This window comes from Condylostylus longicornis, unplaced genomic scaffold (assembly GCF_029603195.1).
Source record: "Condylostylus longicornis isolate FDR11 unplaced genomic scaffold, ASM2960319v2 ptg000038l, whole genome shotgun sequence".
Classification (NCBI taxonomy): domain Eukaryota; kingdom Metazoa; phylum Arthropoda; class Insecta; order Diptera; family Dolichopodidae; genus Condylostylus; species Condylostylus longicornis.
Genome location: NW_026578007.1, coordinates 6258690 through 6278636, shown reverse-complemented (window position 1 = coordinate 6278636; position 19947 = coordinate 6258690). Strand labels below are relative to the sequence as shown.

General features: G+C 23.3%; 1 long non-coding RNA gene across 2 annotated transcripts in view; it reads left to right on the top strand.

Annotated features, from left to right (window-relative positions):
* LOC129609149 (uncharacterized) overlaps window positions 1-19947 on the top strand; it is an 82782-nt gene that overhangs the window by 19806 nt on the left and 43029 nt on the right. Inside the window, exons 2-4 of one of the 2 annotated variants that reach the window (XR_008696933.1) lie at window positions 3300-3379; window positions 13376-13448; window positions 13609-14817. This is a non-coding gene — a long non-coding RNA (uncharacterized LOC129609149). Of the gene's footprint in view, window positions 1-3299; window positions 3380-13375; window positions 13449-13608; window positions 14818-19947 lie in introns of those variants that run through there. The other variant, XR_008696932.1, reaches the window with a different exon arrangement.

The window sequence follows — 19947 nt, the reverse complement described above, 5'->3', positions numbered from 1 at the left end:
ATTTGTCTTGTCAAAAAAATAATGTATGTATTTGATATTTTTGTCCTATATTTTTGCTCAAAAGAATATTTTTATTAAAATTAAAATTAAAATTTCTTTTAATTTTTAATTTGAAAATTAATTTCTAAACAAATTACAATAAGAACACATACATGTGTATTATAAATCATGCAATACTATTAAATTAATGTCTATATTATTTATTATAAAAAATTTTAATTAATAATCTATGGTAATTATTAAATTAGAAAGGAAAATAATTAAAGAGTACATAGAAAATAAAATAGAGACAGCAAAACTTGTCAACAATCAACTCTTTTACAACATTATTTTAATTTTAGAACTTGTTTTTATTTTATTAAATTAATTAATTATTTATTTAATTAATTCAGAATATGGAATTTTTTCTTTACGTAAGTTTTTATAATTAAATGCATTTAAATACAAGTGTATATTTTATATTGAGTGCTACTGAAGTAATATTTTTGTAGACGTGGTGTATGTGAGGGTATAACTTAAAATCTTAATTAAGTAAATTGGAAAAAAATCAACATGACATTTAAACCTTCAAGAAATGTAGGACATTACATTTTAATTACATAAGTGATCACATATTTTATTCAAGCAATCACATATAGAATTTATGGAAAAGGATGTGGCTTTGTACCAGAATGAGGTAACAGGCATGGCAGTTTGGAAAATGAAATGGCCTTACACCAGAACGAGGTAATAGGCTTATAGAAGTTTGGGCATTTGACTTTTCGAATAGGATTCATTAAGTAAAATTATTTAATTACAATTAGGATTAAATATGTAGAATTAATTAGAAATAAGATAATATGTATTTCTAAATTCTTCGAGGAAATTTGTATTTTGACGAGAAATTCAGCAGTATAATAAAACTATGCACGAATATGTAGCTTTAATTGGTAGTAAAAATCTTGGAGAATATTTTTGGTATATAAAATTAAATTTATTTGATTCATAAATGTTATCGGAATTATAATCCTTTCGTTATATTACCACACCCTTGTATATAGAAAAATAAGTGAGAAACCCTTAGTATTTCGCCTACTCTCCCATACTCGTATGTACAAAAGAATATAAAATAAAGCATTTAAAAGTAATAACAAAACTACAGCAATATTGCTGAATTCTAAATGTTTTTCAGTATTCGAACTATGTAATTTTTCAATTTATAAAAAAGTATTTTATTTTATTTATGTATTGGCATACCCAGTTTAAAATTTTCTCTTTTTTATCTTTGAAAAAGTGCAAGTAACCATTTCAAATTATTAAAGAAAAAGTAAAAATTCATAATAAAAAATTAAGGCCCTCATAAATAACCCTCAAATAATTCCTAATGTATGAAGAACCTGAAAAAAAAAAATATTAATACTTTCTTATTAATAAAATTAACCTTGAATTTGAATATTCTGTATGTATATAGATAATATTGTACATAATTATATACAATTATAAAATTGTGTAACTCGTAAAAATCAACAAGGAATAAAAATAATAATAAATTTTTTTTCTTTACCTCAATTCTTTTAATACTGAATCTCACCTTTTCTCATGTAATTTCGTATTAGAAATGTTCATGTTTTGTTTCTTAATTATTATTTTTACATAGGCACAATGTTGTTATTTATACATATATATGTGTTCTATGTGCATAATGTTGTGTATAACGCCAAGAAATTCTAAAATACTAAGGGTTATTAATAAACAAAAACAAAAAATAAAAATAATAAATTAAGGAATCTTTAAAATATGAGAAAAGGGTTCAAATTTTTTAGTTTTAACAAAAGTTATCAAAGAAGAAATGAAAAAATTTTTACATGACAGAGTTGTATTCAGAATGACCGAGGAATGAAATATTTCAAAAACAAAAATAGAGAATTTTGTTACATTTTCAATTCAACACGACAAAAGTCATCTACTGAATAGAATTTTTGTAGATTTCAGCTTAATTCGGACAAATCAAACTTAGTAGTTTTAATTTTAATTAAATTTGAAAATGACTACACTGAATTGTGCGGATTCCATGCTGCAAAAATAGAAATATCGCTTTACATCTTGTATATGAGGAATTTTAAAATAATTTGAAAATTGGAAAATTTTTCTTTCACTATAATAGATTAATAGAAAAATACTTTACTTTCCAAAATATTGCAATTAAAATTCTTAAAAATATGAGTTTGGTAAGCTTCCTTCCATTAATAGCAAAATATTTTGAATATTTTTTTTTGTTGAATTGAAAATTTTCTCAATAATCCTTCTACATTTGCTTGCAGCACATTGACTAGAAAATATTCCATAATTCTTCCAGACTTTTAAATACGGAAAAATAATACTATAAGTGAAGCTAACCCTGCGTTGATATTGGAACTATTTAATCAAATTTCCATGAATGAATGAAAAATTTATAATATAATTACCGTGGCATATATACTTTTCTGACAGTAACACTCTATTTTTATTGCATAAAGATAAAAAATTACAGAAATCCAAAACACTATTCGTACACTATTGAGCAAACAAAGAGGCTGGACATTAAATTATCATTAAAATTATTTAAAATCTGCAATACATCCCTGTTGATTCCCCTATAATTATAATATAACCATAAAGAGGAATCAAAAAAATAAAACCATGAAAAAAATTCTTTGAGTTCATCAGACTTTATTAAAACAACGCGATATCTAAATCTAAAATAAAATAAAAACAAAAACGGAATTTTAATCTAAACCGAATATTCACGTCACTTCAACAATATCCTTTTCTTTAAAATATTAATTTATTTCCTTTGCCTTTACCTTATATCCCGATTCTAATGTGGTATAGACATACATAGCGAAAGTCATGTATGTATGCAATTATTAGAATTGACTATACACGGCTATCTTGATAAAACTATTTGAAAACTAAGACAAGGAACTAAACAATGAACCGAAAAATTAAAATGTAAAAATATAAAGCAAAAAAACGCGCAGATGCACATAGTTCAAATCTTCATATCTTTTAAAGATATATTTTTTAAAGATTAGTTATAGAAAAAATATTTTCGAATCAGATATAAGTTTTTAGTTTCACATTGAATGATGTACAAACACACATAAACATTATATAAAATTTTAGAATTTTTTGAATACCTTATATTTGAGTCTTCCCCCATGCACTCATTTAAAAATTTTAATTTATAAAAATTTATTCACAAAAAATTTTTGTTTTATGAAATTTGAATATTTCAAAATTAATTTTTGTTTTTTTTTGTTTTCTTTCTCTTCTTCCAGGACTCCAGAACAAAACACGTTCCTTGATAATATTCCGTATAAATGGCTGTAAGTTGTCTTGTAGACAATTTGATTATAAGGTAGGTACAAAATTAAACAATAAGTCTTTGGTTTAAGTTTTGTTTTTTTTCTCAGTCTACCCAACATCTACCTTAACTACACACGTAATAACTAATTTAAATATAAATTATGGGCACTCCATATCTTTTTATTTTGTTAAATTTCTTTTTGTTTTTATTTTTAAGGTTAGTTTTCTCAAAATTCATATTTTTTTTAAAAATGTCCTTAAGACCTTTTATATCATTATTATTTTTTGTTATAATAAAAATGCATCTGCATTATTCGCTGGAAGTAATTCAATTCAACAGTTCTCTTTATATGCTTATATAATATAATTTTTGATCTTAAATAAGGTGTCCTTTTAAGGTTAATTATAAGTGTAATAAATAAGTAGCTTAAAACGTGCATTTAAAACTGATTAAATATTTTAGTAAATAACCCAAGTTAAATTAAAATTTCCTACATATTCATTTTAGACAGCTAAGACGCTTTAATAAAATTGTAGTTCGTATTTGAAAGTCTGTATGAAACCAATAAAATTTTACGAGAAAATTATTTTCCAAAATTAATTTTTAAAATTTTTTTAAATTTTTAATGTCCATACAATTATTTTAGCAAACGTTCTAATTTCTAAATTGCTAATATTTTTCAGAACAAAATTGCGAATATCTTAGAAAGCGAATTTGGAAATTTGTACAGACTAACAACAAATAGGAAGTTCACTAAAAATATTAATAAAACCCTTTTATAGTGTAACAATGCTATCAATTCAATTCATAGGACAATGTTGCACAAAATGGAGTATTTTCGGTTTCCTTTTTGTCTTTCAGCTGGTAGAGTATTGGGCGAAAACCCTTCAAAACCCCTGTCTTCAGACTGCTTTCGGACTACATCACTGTCATTTAAAATATATTTCCGTCTTCCAATTTTTTTCTCTCAATTTCTCTTACTCTCCAATTTGGACATTTGAAATGGGATATCTTGTAAATAAAATTTCTTCCTTTATATTCATCACATGTAATATTTGAATATCTCTGTATGTAATCTACCTTTACCAAAATATGTTAATTTTGCTAAAAAAAAAATTTTTGATATCAGTGTAATCAAAATTCGAATTTTTTTTTTCAACATTCCTAATAATTTGGGTTTTATTTCGCCCCATCTTCACTTATAAAATGAAACTAATTTAAATCGACTTAATTCGATTTTTATCGAATTATAAGAAAACATGCAATTTTTATGTTTTTATGTAGTAACGATCATAAACTTTGTGTATGCAAAAAAAAAAACTAAAAAAAAATTGTTTTTTTTGTTTGCAATTTAAGTCGCTTTGGTTCTTTGAGCAAGAGTGGCACCAGCAGTTTCTCTGGAACTAATAACAATAATTTTTTTCTTTACCATAGGTTTTTTTTTTAATATTAGCGATTTAAATGGAAATTTTTTGAATAGCTTCTTGTTTGGTAATTTTAACACCTTTCTTGAATGTGTTAATTATGGTTGTAAAAAAAAACATAAAATAAAAACACAATGATGACAAGGAAATGTTTTTTGTTTATATCTTGGCTAAAATTTTAGGAGAATTTTTTAAAAATTTGTTTTAAATAAGAAATTCGATGAATTCTTAAATCTTTAATAAAAAAGTTATTTAATGAATTCAATTGGAGTGTTAATTGATGTTAAGAATTTTGTGCTTACAAAAAATAACCCATTATTCATTAGGATTCTAGAAAATTTGAAATTTTGAAAACGAATTTGGGAAAAATTTAATTTCGCAGATTATTGTGGGAAATTCAAAAATATGAACAACACTGAATGAAATCCATGATTTATTTTAAGAATTCACAATTTATACAAAATCGCAATTAAATTTCAAAATTGAATAATTTTTTTCAGCAAATTTTGAAATTTAGAAAATTAATATCAAATTATTTTTGTATTACTGATAAACAATGACCAGAAATGAAAATTATGTAAATTGTGTTAGTTGACATATTACTAGGGTTTCTTTCTAAAAATGTAGCAAATTTCAATTCTTTTAATATACCACTCTTACATGGCGATTTTAATTTAACTCTCTAAAGCACAAGTTCATTTACTATTAACAATAAAAAAATCAGCTATCATTTTTTAACAGTACAATAAGAATGACAGTCTGTTGCGAAAAGAATAATTTCAGAAAAATTCTTAAATATTCTTAAACCTCTCATTTACTCCATTCGAATTAATAGTATTAGTTGTAACTGCAAATTGAACATCTTAATTAAATTTTTATACATATACACATGTATAAATTTTTAAGCACACTGCAAAAAATTATTGTGTAAAATTACTACAATAGTATAATTTAAGTAATTTAAATTCATTGTGTAAAATTACTACAATAGTATAATTTAAGTAATTTAAATTCATTCAATAATAGTGTAAGTTAGGCAAATCTATTAGATTAAAGAGTTATGAATTGTTTATAAAATTATAGAACAAATTTGCTTCCAAAAATTATGTTTGTCAATAAAATTGAGGAACATTGTCTGTCAGTTAAATAATTAAATAACCACCGCTCGCAAAGAATATTATACTCTTCGTAATGTTTTGGTAATTGTGACCTTATTTCTGTATCAGTAAAATCTATAATTGCCTTAATTTTTGTTGGTTTACCGTGAACTTGTAATATTATATGTAACCGGATAAACTATGCAAAATTCTCACAAAATGAAGCAAAAATATTAATCTGCAATAACAAAATTTCTTCAATAATAGCAAATTACTTTATTTATTATAATAATTTCGCGCACATTTTATTTTTTGTATTGTACAACAAAATACAAACTTTGAAATTATAACAAACAAATTTTATTTTTAATGTTATATACGGGTAACTGCCAGCCAAATTGTGGAAATATAATTATTTAATAATTTTTATAAATAAAAAACCAAATAATATTTTTTTTTTATAACTAAAATTTTATCAACAAAAAATAATAGTGAAAATAATTTTGATTTCAAAAATAATTTTATTGTACAAATAATATAATTTCTGTAGGCTATATAGAAAAATTCAACAAGTTTTTATACACAATATAAACACGTAGGTATTGTATTTTGAAAATTATATAAAATTCACTCAATTTAGAATTTTTTTTTTGCATTGTTATCAAGCAAACCTCTAGTTTAGTATAAAATACACATGGTAAACATAACAATTTTTTTTTATATTTTCATATAATTACAAAAAAAAAATTAAATAAATTATTATATTGATGAAATCATTGAAAATTCACTTAAATTACCTATGGCCAAAAATATTTTACAAAAGTATATTTTACAAAAAAACAATCCCCCCTAAAGGGATTCCAATTTCAAAAACAAGATGAATTGATTATAACGTTCATTTTTTACTTCCACATTTTTGTATTTTATAAAATTTATGTGATCTGCGTAAATTTTTCATTTTCATATTTATTTATTTTTTTTATTGTTTATTGTGGCTTTTTAGTTTAATAATTTAATAGATATTTTTCATATTATTTTATCAGGAAATAATCAAACAAAAAATAAACAAGAATCATGAAAATTATAAGCACAAATTTTTATTATAAAAATTACGTTGTGAAAATGACCACTTTTAAATGACCATTGGTCGAATTAAAATTATTTAAAAATTACTCTTAAAAATTTTTTGTGTAATTCTTGTAAAATTTACTTACAAAAATAATGCTATAGATAGATTAAAATCGAGAAATTTAATTTGACCTTATTGTTACAAGTTTTTTAAAAATGCACCCATCTTAAATTTAAATTTTAATTTCTGTTATAACAACAAGATTAAAATTTATTTTTCAGTACTTTAAATTTTCTTATAATGCTTAAAATCCTCTAATTATACTTTAACAACTTTATTATGTTGCTCTTTAAAAATAATGGCCGAAATGATAAAATTAAAATTAGGGTCCAACCAGACATAAAAATTTTTGTTTTGCAACTGTTTGATTGCTTATTTTTATTCCATAGGTGCACACATTCAACTGTATGATCGCATGCAATTGATCAATCAAATAGTTTGTGATTTTTTATGATTTTTTACAATTTGCAATTTTTAGTTAACATAATCGATTTGAATTAATGTAAGAGTCAAGATGCTTAGATGTGCGCAGACGGTTTTATAATTAAGCTGTGATTGCAAAACTAAAAATTGCATATCTGCCTGAGCACTTAAAGTAATTTTTTTATTTTTTTATTCTTAATGAATCAAGTTGTAATTATTATATGAGTTTTTAATTTTAATTAGAATTTTTTGTAATTGTAAAAATATGCACGTATTTAACAAGCTTTAAATTATATAATGGATATTAATTACCAAAATTGAAATTAATTACCTTAACGACATTATTATTGGGTGCAAGAACGGTAGCAAAATAGCTTTAAATCATATTTATTATATTTTGTAAACGTTTCAGAACTTATTTGTTACCAAAAAGCTTACTCTTAAAAAAAATTACCTAGACCGACATCTCTTCAAAAGTAGTTATTTACGCTTCCCTACTATAGAAAAATGTGTTTCCACCAAAAATTGGACATCCGTAATTTTTGTGTTTGGTGTCGTCACATAACCTCTGTTATTGTATGCAATGCGGTCGGTAAAAATACTGCAACCTCTATATTATTTCGACTACTTCATACAAAGAACTAACATATCTCTTTTTAGCGAATAATATGTTAAGCACTGGGATGTTAAAATCATACTCTCCAAGTCTCTATTATTAACAAAATTCTGTGTTACGAACTAAGCTTATTTTAGCTATGAATAGAGATTACACTGCAATACTTTTAAATTATTAAATATAAACTAAAATACGTAGCAGAGTGTATTGTAATTCATTGTTTAATTTTCCGTCACTTTATATATTATGCATGACGACTTCTCAAATTGATTGTTAATATCTAATATGGGAAATTTCACTATTTATTATTATAAATAAATTAATGCTTGTAAAATATGTAATTTTACCGTGAATAAACTGGGTGGTCAGAAAAACCTACTCTGATATTAAGAAGCATGTTTTATAATTAACAAATTCTAATAATAAATAATTAATTATTAAGTTAATAGCTCATAAAACAGTGAATGCATCTTGTATACAATTATCAATGTGGTGCTCTTCTTCTGTATAATATGTGTACCCTATATAATGCTGTTTAAAAGGCATATAAAATTTATTAATTAAGAATAAACAAATTTTCTTATATTGAAACTAAAATTGCCTACAGACAGTCATTATTAATGTTTTCATGTAGGTTGTTAAAAATAGTAGGTTTTAAATCTAATTTACGCTCATAAATTAATAAACTTAATTGATTGACAACCGTAGACATATATGAATAAATCCTACATTCTGTATATTTTAATTATTAAACATTTTTTTTTTAAAACTTAAATTCAAATTCAAATGGTAACTTTTAAAAAAAATAAGAAAATATTTACCACCCCATATATCCATCGTCATCCTTCTATTGTTTGTATTAACATCAATTCTTTCTTTCTCTCTAAGACCTATTTATTTTTTTCTTTTTTACTCATATAGTTTAAATATATGTACATTATTATATAGATATTTATATAATAATATAATTGTTATAATTTTTGCAATATAGTAAAAGCTCCGCCTTTTTATTAACTTTTCTTTAACCCTAATAATAATCCTCAGGAGCGATAATAGGAATGAAAGAGTCATACTTATTGAAACGCATATAGGTGAAATAGAGATAGAAGATAAAATGTTTATATATTTATTTTCATTTTTTCTTGTTATTGTAATATTACACGTGTTTATTCTACTATTCTTTTATTATAATAGTTATAATAATAATTACATTTTAATATAATTAACTTTTATATCAATGTAATTATGATGTTTTTATTTTCTTTTTATTAAATGTTAATTAAAAATGCTATAAAAATGAGAATAAAAGTGAAATTTTATTTATTTTCTAAATTATTTTTATGTTTCATTATTAATTTAATTTTAATAATAAAAATTTTAGCTATAAATAATGGATTTAATTCAAATTTAATAAAAAATTATTTAATATTTAAGAGATTTAATTAGCTGTTACTTTATTACTAATAAGCTTATAATTAACATGTTAGTAACTAATCACACACACTGGTAATTCTAACCGAAAGTTATTTAAGTAGAACTTAGGTTTTGATCAGCAAGTATGATTACTTTGTAAAGCTATTTTATTAATTTTAATAAAATAGCTTTGCACAAGAATTTTGTCACAAGGATCTACATACAAATATATAAGAGAATACAGCTTACCAGAATTATTGCCATGCATTGGATATTATCCGCTTACATAATTAGTATGATCATCGCTTAATATTATTCATAGTTCATTTTAATTAAAATCAGAAAATTTTGACCGTAATACAGAGATATTCGAAAGAGATGTGATACATTCTCATATCTGGGTCATACCGAGTATAGTTTTCAAACTGATTCTATTCAAACTGATATGAAAGTAACTGATTAAATATCATCGATTACATGTTTTTCTTTCGGCAATAGTACTGCAATCAGATTAATCAATTTAATTTGATTTCGTGCAAAAATTTAAACTAATTACAAAGCTTTTATTTTAAATGAAAACCTATTGTATAATGTTTAACTACAAAAAATAAAAAACTTCAAATTATACAAATTATTTTTTTTTTAACTCTCTCAAGCACCTTAGTATGTACCTTATAAACTACTTATATATAGCAATCTTTTCGCTTCTACGTGATAAATGTACATCTCGTACATGTAAGGTGCACGTGTAAGACACAATAGCTTTTGTATTTAAATCTGTGTATATACGTAGATATTTCGTTTTGAAATTTAGATTTATTTAAATTTTCGAAATCACTCTGAATAATAAAAGTTAATGACAGCATTCTCAGCATTCGATAAAATGCTACTTTATAATTTCATATTTTTGCCTACTCGTACATTTTAATTATTTAGACATTTCCGATTCCAAAATTAATTCAATTTTTGAAAACCATTGTGAACTGAAATTTTTTTTAAATCTATATTTTTTTTTTTGAGATATTAGCTGTAATATTAAATCAAACTCACATATTTTGTAAATTACCTTTAAAGAACAAAAAAAACAAGAACAATAAAAATAAAAAAACCCGTGAGAATTTTTCAAATTCAATTCAAAATGGAAATTAGTGAGAGGAGAAAAAAGGTCAAAAAAAAATTTTTAAGATTTTTTACACAAACGTACACATTTACATTCAAATTCAATGGTTATTCAACTATAATGCCTCTTTAGAAAATTTGTTTGAAAAAAAAAATAGGGGCTTATGATGAAAAGCATTTAGTTTGCCTTTTTAATTTTTTTTTTGTTTTTTATTATTATTTGAACAAATTCTTAAAAACGAAATTCTTTTTTCTTATACAATATTTTTTTTTGATTTTTATTTTTTTTTATTTCTTAATCTTTATTTTGTATAGAACAAGGCAAATGTGTATGCGTTCTTCTTCTTAAATTCTGAATAAAAACTGTTAGGAAATAATTGCCAGATTTAGTAGAATTTTTGAGAAAATTTTTGTTTTTAGAGCAGTTGCAATTTAGCCATAAATTTAGAACAAGAAGCCTAAATCCAATAATACATTTTTTAGATAAATTAAAAAGATAATTTTTTGTTTTGATAACAAAAGTTCTGAAACGTTAGCGATAAACGCCGAAAAATTAACAAAGTTTTTGATTTTTTGCAAAAGCACTTGCACTTGAAAATGCAAGAAACCCCCATTAAGAAAGAGGTCAGTTTTCCAATAGGAATTTGATAGTTTATAAAGCAAAAACTCCTGTAAGTCAATCTGAAATCATTTTTCGGAAAATTCCTAAATTTTGGGAAAAAAGCTGTAATAAAAATATAGTTGGTTGAATCAAGGTATTATTTTTATTGAACTATTCTACTTTCCACATTGCTTTCCTGTCATGCTAGCAGCTTTTATTTAAAATTTTGTTAACTGATTATCCATTTGAATCTGTACCAATAGTCTGTATTTTCTACGAATCAAAAAATTGTTAAAATATGTAACTAATGCTATGTCACATTTTGGTTTTACGAACTGAAAATGAACTGAATTAAACCAAAGACTGGGCTATAGACTTGAGCACAAAAATTTATGTATATTAATGATCTACATGCATAATATCGATTTTCTTCTTAGTCTCATTCAATTCAGCTTTACTAAGTTAATTTAGCCTTATTTTACACAGATCTAAAAAACATTAAGTTGCTCTTCCGACCTTTATACATATATAATATTACAAGATCGTAATTTTAAGAATTTTTTTTATGATCTGGTAATATTATATGCTATTAAAGCATATAAGCCTTTTTATTAATTTTTTACATCTTTCTACATTTTCATAAAAAAAGCCAAAGACCAATCTTTCTTCCCCTTTCTTCGAAGAAAACAGCATTATGCAAATAATATTTTGTGATCCTTTTATTATTAAATAACTTGAGAATATATGCATGAAAATTATTAATTTTTTTTTTAAATATTTCAAATGTACACTAAGAATATACTCACTAACTACCGTATATAGTGATACGCAAATAACTTTCTCACTTTTTTATTAAATTTTTTTTCTTTTAATAGTTTTTAACCTCTTATTCACTTGAAATCTCTAAATCAGTTAAAAATAATATAATAAAAGTGATATTATGTAAGAAAATAAATGTGTATAAATAGAAATTTTCAACCTATATGTTATACCATATCATTATCTGGTCATATATGTACATATATATATGTATGCTTAAAAAATATGAAAAAATCAAATATTTACGTACCCATTAGAGCTACTGGAATTAAAATATCCAAATATTAAATAAAAGTTACGAAAAAAAAATAATAATAATAATGATAAGTTGATTTTGTGATTCTCCTTGTATTGTATATGAGTTATATTTCTGTTATATAAAAATCTAGATATGTAAAAACGATCTACATGCGTATATCTTTTAAAATTTTATAGTATTTTTGTATACGTATGCATTTTGTATATGTATATTTAAATAAATAAGATATAGAAATTTGCGTATATCTTCCTATAATGAGATATTCAAGATAATTATATACTATAAACATGGAATAATATAAGAATATATGTATATAGGTTCGTATAGATATAACAGGAACGATTTTACATATTATATCATTGTAGTATAGTATACATATATATCATATAAATTTGTGATTATATTTTTAAAATTGTACACAATATTATGCACTCATATTCATACTTACGTAAATATTAAAATGTGTAGATATAGAATAAATATTTTTATTTAAAGAAGAAATTCAAATATTTACTCGAAATTTAATAATAATAAATAAAAATATATGTATGTATATGTACTCATACCTAACTTTAAAATGTTATTATTCATATGGATCTACAATAAATTTGAAACTTTTCACTTAAAAAAAACCACTCTTTGCACTTTTAGTTTGAGTATTTAAGTGAATTTTTATTGAAGAAAAAAATAATTGACGAATATTTGCTGTATTTTTGTGATAAATGAAAATTGAATGGAATTATGAAAAAAATTTTTAAAAAATTAAATTAAACATTCTTAAAATAATTTTACTTTATTAGTCAACGAATTTCATAAAAAAATAATTATAAAATTATTTCGGAAAAAGACCTCGGGTATTACCCTACGTATTAAGAGCGGGAATCTACCCGATTACTTTAAATTTAGAAACTGATTTACAAATTGTAGTAGCAATACCATTTTTTCTATCCGAGTCATTCTAAAATTCTAGTAAAAATTTGTAGGCGTTTTGCGGAATATTTCCGTATATTTATAAATCGGGTCTTAAAATTTGTACTGTTTTATTTGATTTTCATTATTGTGATTTCATTGTGATTTTAATTTTAAAATTAATGAAAATTATATAAATTCAACTTCTAACTTGTACTTTCTCATATTTATATTTCAGACTGCTGCATAACAAATGTGATTAACAAAATTAATAGCACACGATCGAATATACACGTTTTTGCTTTTGAAAGGTAAGAATTTTTCAATATTATTTTTAATTTTTAATTTAAGTTTAAATTTACTACTTATTAAAATTAATTATTGCACCAATGGAAAGAAAAATTTTTAATATTTTTAAATTTTCAATTTTATGTTAAACCACTTTTGAAAATTCTATATTGGCTCATATAGAAGAGAATCTGCTGTAATCTAGCTAAGAAATTTGTAATGATCGTCAACTATAAAATTCTCCAATATTTGAAATTTTTTTACAAATTTTAAAGTATTAAGAGAATATTTGTGGAGAAAATAATCGAAAATTTTAAAAAATTGCAAGATTTTCGAATCAAAATCTATGCATATTAAATTTTTGCATTTGCGTTAGCGCAATCGTCCTCAGAAAGGAATGGGCAACATTAATTAGTCAAATTATAAAATTATCAAATACTTTAGCTTATCTGATCCGAATTATCAAATTATACAATTAATTCCTAATTTTCTAGTCATAATAAAGTGTCAGTCACTTAGTAATAGTCATTCACTTTTCTTCTCTAAATAAAAAATCAGTTTTTGCGGTGACAATCAAAATAAATTCTTCTTATACTTAAAATAAAATTTAATTGTATTAAAAATTCAAAAACTTTAAAATAAAATAAAATTATTGAAGCATAACATTGAGAAAAAAAATAAATAAAAATTTTAACATTTTTAAATTTTTCATTTAATAAATGCGTGCATCTCTTCTTATACCTTTCATTTGCAATTCTTTAATGTCAACAATTTTTAATGTTATAATTTGTGACATTATTCAAAAAACAATAAAGTTGGGTCAAACCAATGGTTTGTATTGTAGCACTTTTCCCTTCTACAAGTGAAAATTCTGCTTTTAAATACAGTCTATGTATACCTATCCCACATTCTAAAAATTATTTTCATTCATATACAAAACTCTTTCTAGGATTGCATATATTTAGGATGAACGATTTATGCAGTCTTTGAAATAAAGCAAAAATTAATATAAAAAGGGGTTAACATAATGCTCGATTTTAAGGGTTAATTATGTGAGTTAAGAAAAATAATTATATTTTTTAATGTCATGGAATTTACCGTTAGCTTTTTGTGTTTATAAAAATTTGAAAAATATAAGGTGTCGGAAATATAAGGTGTCAAAAATTCAAATTTTAGAAATTTTAAGAGGCGATAACTTGAGAGGGGGTAGAGATGAAAAAAATTTTCTTCTAACAAAATGTACTATTTATTAATGTCTAAAAGTTCATAAAATTTCAAGCTTCTACAGGTTGGGGTCTAGAAAATAAACGACATCAAAAATTTGGAAAAAACGAACTTTAGATAACGGTAAATTTGAGCGGCCATTTTGTTTTTCTAAAGTTAACCTTTAGTATACCCCGCTAGGGAAGCAAGCCTTTCTGCGTTTGCAAAATTTGAAAAATCCTTATGGTTTCATTTGCACTAAATAGTTAAATAATGGAATTTTTAGGGTTTTGGGGGGGTATAACTTCTAAAGGGGGGGAGATAGATAAGAATTTTGTTCTACGAAAATAAGTTTCCAGTAAAAATCTATGTACGAACAAAATTTCAGCTTTCTATCTTCAAGGGCGTAGAAGTTTTGTAAACAGACACACGGACAGACGGACGGACGGACGGACGGACGGACGGACAGAGTGAAACTAATAAGCAAAAATTTTTTGGAAAAGCGCTAAAAATACGAAATTTTTTTAGATATACCCCCGCGCGTATTCATGTTCTTCTTATGCAGTTCTTTAACTAAATTTTTAAAATAATTTTATGTGAGTATTAAAATTAAAAAAAGAAAAAATTTAAAAAAAATAACAAGCAAACATAACATTTTAAGGTATGTATTTAATTTTTAAAAAGTGAATCGTTTTGAATTTTATGAGCCGCACCTAATGTCCTAAATCAATCATGGGTGTCGAGTTTTCGTATTTTTGCTTTTTAAAACACAAAATAAAAAGGCGTTATTCTGTGTCTTTTTTGTTTTTCTTTTGATCTTTTTGCATTTTATATTTTTCAATAATGTTTGTTTTTATTGTATAGTTCTTCTTTTATATACCTTTATTTCTGTGAGTCAACCTCGAACTCAAATTTAAAAAAAAAATATTAATTTTATGATTTTCTAATGTTCGATTTCATATAGGCATTATAAAGTAAATTTGAAAAAAAATGTGAAGAAAGGGAATTTAATTTCAATAAAGAAGTTGATCTGATTTACAAAGATTCAGAAAGAAATGCACAATACAAATCATAATTAACACAGAACTTATTCTGTAACGATAGTACAGAACTACAATATTTAAATTACCCGTATTCAATAACTTCATTTAAATTCAAAAAATGTTACATAGAAACTTTTCTTAATTTTTATTTAGCAAACAATGCTATGATTTCAAAAGTCTAAGTAAATTTGAAATTTTACAAGAATGTTGAACGCAAATTTCAGAAAGTATGTCATTTTCCATTGCGAGTAGTCATAAAAATATTGTTCTTACTTCTGCTAACTCGTGTTGCATTTGAGTGCTATACAACCAACGAAAATGTTCTAATTATGACACAAAAATTATGCAACCCCAAACCGAATTATATTACTAATTTTAAGCAATCTCAATCAGTGCCCCATTGAAATATTGTATGAAAATTACATACAAAATTGAAGCATACTTAGCGATATTTGTTGTTAACAGTGACAAAAAAATAAACTGGTCCAGCGCAACTTTCATTAATGTCAAGTCTATTCGTAGAAATTTCTCAATACTGTGATATTTTCACCATAGCTTAATAATTTTACAATATTTATGCTTTACAAATACTTTAATAATTTAAAATATCAAAACAAAATTCCCTGTAAATCGGAAGACATTAGACAGAAATTGAGGAAGTTCAATAGTATTTTTTCCAGGGTTACACAAAATTACGTTTTTCAACGCTACGAAAAACTCATTCTTCAAACGTATCAGCTGTTACAACATTATTCAAATAAAATTTTCCCAGATGATTTCGTATAAAAATCTTTAAATTTATACAAATTTCGATATTTGATACATGAAAGTGAATAATTTATAATTAAAAATCTTTGATGTAATTATAAAGTAATTCAGAAAAATAAAAATAAAAAGAAAAAAGTTATTTTTAATTTTAACATTAAAAATTTTCTTCATAGAAACATGAAAGATGAAAGTATTTGCAAAATAAAATTTCAAATTCTAATTTTAACAAGTTTTATGAGATGCCCAAAGAATTTTTGTTCTATATTTAAAAAAAAAAAAAAAAACCTCTATAATTATAAAGATTATGCGGTCAATTGTTCTTTGAAATGTCAAATATATTAGAATATAAAATAAGCATACACAATAATTTTTTTTATATCAAGAATATTAACTTGAGTACTTCTTAAAAATAAAATTTTAATAGTAGCAATTTTTTTCATTTTTATATTTATTTTTAAAAAACAAAGAACTTTAAAATTTCTTCTATATATTATAGGCGTACGAACAAATGTTCGAATGGTAAATCAAATTTTCCTTACCGTTTATAACGCAGCAGCAAATTCTGAATCGATTTAACCATATCTGTCCGTTTGTGCACCCATCCGTTCCAATGATAACTAATTGATCTAAGCTCACCAAATTTTCACAAAGTTCAAAAATTTCATGAGCGCTTATGATAATTGCCATACAACTTCAAATGTTATTTGGGCAGATTTCAAAAATTATAGAACTTACAGTATTGAAATTTCGCACAAGCAAAATATTTCATTAAGGCTCTTATATTTGATAAAAATAAAAATTTGTTGAGCTGTGGTGTTAGTTATAAAACTTTGAAAATCTATATTATGAAAACTATTGAAATTACAGTGTTAAAATTTTGCTTAACGAAATAAAAAACCAGGCGTTTATATGGAAGAGGGTGACAATTATCGCACTGCACTTAAAATCATTCATTCGTACTGGTAGCACAGAGTTGACACGGTCAACTCTACCTATTCTCGTTTTAAATTGAACTTTTCTATATAAATTTTCTTATATTACTGGTATATACCATTATGTGCATACATAAGTAATTATTGCGCAAATAAAATAATGAAATTTGTATGAAAATTTGAAGTGCAGAAAAATTTTTTTTTCTTCTATTTTTATTAAATTTTATTACAAAAATAACTTAAAATTTTTATATTTAACAGTGACATTTTAGTTAACTATTGACGTAAATAATTCATTTTAATTGTATGTATGTACATGTATTTTGTACATATACTTGTACATTAAATAATTAAATATTATAATTAATATATTATGCATGTACTATATAAACACGTGATCATAAATTTTTAATGATGAATAATTACAATATTTTTAAAAATAATATTTATTTTTAACGATGATTTTGATATTGATGACGATAATGATGAGTTTGTATATATTTGCATATGCATACATACTTACATACTTTAAATTTAAATGCACAAATATTTTATGCACATTAATATTACGTTTGTCTATAATTATTGTTATGTATGATTGTATTAATAAAAATACAGTAAAAACTAGAAAAAATTTTTGTTACTAGGAATTTAAAAAAATTAAATAAAAATTATGAAAAATAGTAGAAAAATTAATTAAAGAAAAAATTATTTGAATAATTTTGAACTATTGAATGAAAAATTATTAAGTTTTGTACACAATGAAAGGGCTCATCACTAAGGACACAATATATACGCACAGATTTTTCATTAATTTATAAAAACAAATTGGCGAATATTCTATAGGTATACAACTTATCCTGATAAGAACTCAGAAATCAGGTCTAAATTGAATTGATATATATGGAAATATTCGGAATTTATATTGAACTATATTCTTATTCAGATTACTATCACTTTCTATTCTGATTCTAGTAAAAATTATAGAAAATCTTAGTTCAGATTTCCAAAAGTAAAATTTTGTTCTGAAATTCTCTTATAATATTTGCTCTCTTAGTGTATTCGTTCCGTTCATATTGTCAATTTCAATTGTCTTTGAAATTTAGTAGCGAAATTTGATAATAATTAATAAATTCTAAATTTTAATTAATTTTAGAAAATGTTATTAGAATTTTTTCCATTGTCTTGCATATAACAATAAAATCGTATGACTTCAATCCCATATTTCTTAACTTAAAATATAAATAGCTAGTTCTCTTTAAACAAAGTTTATGGTTCTTAAAACGTATGTACTTGATTGCATTATCAAGGCTATTTTATTACTAAAAATATTTTTATATAAAAAAACAAGATTTTTTTTAAATTCAAAATTTTTGGCAAAATATTAACTGAATTCTTAAAATATTCATTTATTTTTATTTTTAATTAAATTTAATTTTTTTCTTTTGGTTAATTATTTAAAATTTCTATGTAATTTAAATATTATACTCGAGATATAAATTTACCTTAAATATATTATTTGCATTAAGAAATTTAAAGAGAAATCATTCAGAAAATTAAATATTTATTTTTGAAAATATTTAATTAAATTCAAAAATATTTTTGATACTATGCGTAAGATTCAATAAACCTACGCTATAAGAATAACCATTAAATGATGATTTTTCCACTTTATAGTGTTTGCGCATTTTAATAATAATCGATTACTTAAATATTTTAAGCTGAAATTTGATTTTCTGATGGTATTAAATAATAATATTTGTAGAGTGTTAGATAAGAACTATAGAGTTTGAATGGTTTATAAGTAAATTTCAGTTTAAAGTGCTTATACATAAATCAGTGTTTGAAGACCATAACGAATTTAAAGTTAATTGACTAATTTTAAAATAAATGTAGTTTCTGTTTAGAATTCCGAGTTTTTGGAATAACACAAAAATTACTAAAAACTGACAACATTTCTTTATAAAAATTTTATACAATTAATATTTGCCTTTGTTTATCCATAATTTTTGGGAAAAACACTAAAATTCAAATCAAGAGAAAATTGATTTCTAATGAAATTCAATAAAATGTATTGTTTTATAATATTTAAAACGCTTTGAGTTTTTTATGGTTTCACTAACGTTAGCAACTAACGTGCGAATTGCATCGAATTTAATAATCGCATTATTGCCATAATATAAATTTAAAATTTGTTAATGATTGCTTAGGGCTTAAAATTTTATTAAGACAATTATAATTTTAATTTAATGTAATAATATTGTTAATGTTCTATAACTAATATTTACACTATGCCCACATAGGAAGACACATAATCGTATTCGTATGTTTGTGCTGCGAGGATGTGTACAATTTAAAAGATAATATTTAACTGTTGTTATTTTTTTTTTTTCAATATGACCTTTTATATTTTTTTTGTCGTTTTTGTTTTTAAAAACCATTAATAAATGTCATTTTAATATATATCGTCACAAATCGTGATAAAAAGATAACATAAATTAATAAATTATGGAATAAATTATTTTTATATACTCATTTTTATTTAAATGCGAAAAAATTATACAAAATAAAACAAA